Below are 3,945 nucleotides of genomic sequence, written 5' to 3'. Positions count from 1 at the left end.
AAAAAAATAAATAAATCCAATTTGGTAAAATTGAGCATATATCCGAGAAAAAAAACCAAAAAAATCAAAAAAATATTTAAAAAAACACATCAGTGCCACCCCGCGAACACACCTCGAAAAATGAAAAATTTCAAACTCAAGTATCTCGGCGGCCATCTTGTTTTTTCAACTTTTTCTAATTTCATCGTATCAGTCGCCCTCAAATTAGCCGGAAACGATACCGATCTTGGATAGGTGCAAAATAAAAAAAAAAGTTGCCCAATCCAGCTCGGCCGCCATCTTGAATTTTGAAAGTTTCAGATTTTTCCCATAGACACGGAGGCAAATAAAAAATTCCACTCATACATCAAACCCACCCCCCACCACTCCTTCAGGTCGAGGAAGTCGATTTTTCGTAAAACTGAAAAAAAATTCCTGCGGCCAGTGTTGCCAGTCGACATCGACGAAAATGGTCAAATGTCATTACGATAGCCAAAAAAAATATTCCTGTGAAAAATGTTCATCAAAAATATTTCTCCTTCTACTTTTCATATTTTTGAATGAAAAGTTTGAAAAATTGTAAGAGTGGGGGAAAAAAAACTCAAACCTGGCAACACCTCGGACCGAGCCCCATAACCGCCCCGAACAAAGCAAATCGCTCAAACGTTGCCAACCTCCGAATATTTCACTTCAAAAAATCTGTTTTTTCATACATTTTACAAATCGCCTAACAGACGACCCGCCATCTTGTTGAAAAAAATAAATAAATCCGATTTGGCAAAATTGAGGATATATCCGAGAAAATTTTAAAAAATGGCAACAAAATATTAAAAATCCCAAGAGATACGACCTCCCAAAAACACCTCGAAAATTGAAAAATTTCAAACTCAAATATCTCGGCGGCCATCTTGGTTTTTAATTTTTTTCCAATTTCATCGTAATGCCCACCCGAATATTATTCAAAAAAGAAACAAACATCAGCATAAAGTCAATAAATAAAAAAGTTAAAATTTTTAAATCGGCCGCCATCTTGAATCTATGGCATCTCATATTTTTCCCTTTGCCTCGGGGGGGAGAGGAGAAAACCCGCCATAGACAACAAAGTCGCTCCTCGCCGGCATCATGGAGAACGGCATGTCAGTCAGTCAGTGGTAAGTTCAGGATTATATATATATAATAATAATCTTCTAACAATATGAGATAGTGCACTAAATGTAACAGATATCAAAATATCGTTTATACTAGGGGTCGCAATCCGGTATTCGAGATTTCGAAAATACCGGGATACCGGGCCAAATTTAGGTCTTATTAATACCGGTTTTAATTTCACAAAAACCGGGATATTCGGTATTTTCGGTTTTTAGTCAAATAAAACCTAATAAAGTTATGGTCATATAAATTGACTCCAATGGATTCTGGCACAATGCAAAAGTCCATATTAAACAAGCGTTACAATCGACACAACCTATGAAAATCAACAAACATCAGCATTGGATGTCAGGTGAGACTTGGCGTATTGTATAACTTCCTCGGAGAGCTAAAGAAAAAGTTCCATTTGAAATAAAAGATCTCTTAAAAAATCCGATGTATAACCCATCCAATTTAAATCCAGAACATGGGCTATTGAGGATTCTAATGGTGTGAATGTGATTGTTACCGAAATTAAGGAAATCGTCAATGTATGACAAAATACTTCATATCACTTGTCTCTAATAGTCAACCTTATACACAACATATGTCAAAAAATGATATACAAAAAGAACCATCTATGTATATTCAAAGATGAAGTACGCGCTGCTATTTAACTTATAAAAACGTGACAAAGCAATTAATAATATTAATATAGATGATATTCCTATTGAAGTGTTTCGATCAATGGATGATCTCGAGGTTGACATGTTGCATACCATATGTAATCGCGTCTGGGAAAATGGACAGTGACCACGACACTGGGCCCACACTATTTTCATTACACTTCATACAAAAGGGTCGACAAGGAAGTGCAGTAACTATAGTTTTATGCTATATTTCTTGAGGCTAGAGGAAGATGATATATTTTCAAAATATTTTATAACAATGACAATTATGACAATAGGCGTCAAGAAACAACCCGCCAACACGATCTTCGCTTTAACAAGATCTGCTGTCGATAGGCTTTATAAGATTTGGAGGAACCGCAACATATCAAAAAACACCAAGACAGACCAATATGGTTGTCGCAAGGGCCGATCAGCTGGTGATCTTCTTGTGTACCTCATTCACCTTTGGGAACAAGCTGTTGAGAGCAACGGGAAGGCATTGGCCGTAAGCCTGGACATCGCTAAGGCCTTTGACCGGCTCTGGCATAGGGTCCTTCTCGCGAAGTTACCATCTTAAGGTCTTCCCGAGAGGTTGTGCACATAGGCAGCCAGCTTTCTGTCTGAGCGGCATATTAAGGTCGTAGTTGACGGGTGCTGCTCAGACACGGAGCTCATCAACGTTGACGTGCCCCAAGGGTCTGTATTATCTCCCACGCTTTTTATTCTGCATATCAATGATTTGCTGCTATTAACCGGTGGCATTCATTGCTATGCAGATCATAGCACGGGATATGGTATGTACACAGGCCGTGCGGACACCTCTCGGACATTCGTGGAAGAAAGCAGAATCCGAGTTGTGTCTGAAATCGAGAACTCTCTGGAGCAGGTCTTGGAATGGGGTCGTCTTATCCTTGTTGAGTTCAACCCCATGAAGACACAAGTCTGCGCGTTTACCGCTAAAAAAGCCCAATTCGTCATAGCGCCTAAGTTCCAAAGTACCCCGCTCACCATTGGTAAAAGTGTAGGGATCTCTGATCGGTTAGAACCCTTAAGCCTGCGGAGGGACATAGGTTTCCTCTGCGAGTTCTACCGACTTTACAATGGTGAGTGTTCTGAGGAACTGTTTGATCTGGTGCCTAAGCCGCCTTTCCTTCATGGCACCTCTCGCCGAAGGATGAAGTTCCATCCACATCAACTGGACCCGTGGCGGTCCTCCACGGTTCGGTTTGATCGTTCATTTTTGCCGCGTACGTGCAAAATGTGGAATGAACTTTCTCCTGAGGTATTCCCTCAGGACTATGACATGGGGCTCTTCAAGAGGGGTGTAAGAAGAGTTCTCCTTCAAAGCCGGCGATGCATTGGCGACTCCTCTGGTGTTGCAAATGTCCATAGGCGACGGTGACTGCTTTCCATCAGGTAGCCCGTCTGCCTTATCGTTAGGTTACATATAAGACTTATGAAAAGTCTAGTTTTTCCTATCCTTCTCTACGCTGCAGAGACGTAGACGATTCGGATGCAAGATCGCCGTAAAATTGATGCCCTAGAAATACTATTCTCTGGATCTACGATTATCTGGATTAGAATACTAAAATATTTCGCCCGCATATTTAGGGACGAGAACTCAGTAGTACGGTTGTAGTTCCGTGAAAGGTAGATGGAAAGAGGTCACGCGGCAGATCGCCTACTCGTTGAACAGACCTTATAAAATCTAGCACACAGTGTTCCCTGGTCGAGTGTTTCCGCAAGGCCAGCATAGGAGGCGGTGGCGAAGGATCGCAATAGCGTCTGTTCAAGGCAGCTGTGGATGACTGACCAGTTGTCATCATCATGCCACGACCACTCTGTCAAGAGTGCACGACTACAGAGATATTTTTTTCCAGCTTTCCGCATATATTTTTATATAATTCATTTATTGATGAATTCGGAACTCATAACGTTGTTAATAAATCATAAACTTCTGTAATTAACTTGGTATTAAGTAATAGGACCTATTTTCCTTCGGAATTCCACTAAATTAACATTACATAGTAAAATGTTTAATAAAAATTAGTAACTTTATCTTAATCTCGAAAATATCGAAAAAACCGGAATACCGGGATTTGTTTAGGGTCAGTACCGAAAATACCGGTTTTGCTTAGATGGTCCGGTATTGCGACCCCTAGTTTAT

The sequence above is a fragment of the Epargyreus clarus genome, unplaced genomic scaffold (assembly GCF_041222505.1).
Source record: "Epargyreus clarus isolate Ecla_fem2 unplaced genomic scaffold, WU_Ecla_fem_2.2 ptg000007l, whole genome shotgun sequence".
Classification (NCBI taxonomy): domain Eukaryota; kingdom Metazoa; phylum Arthropoda; class Insecta; order Lepidoptera; family Hesperiidae; genus Epargyreus; species Epargyreus clarus.
The sequence above is the reverse complement of the archived record's forward strand: the minus strand, read 5'-3'. Positions refer to the sequence as shown.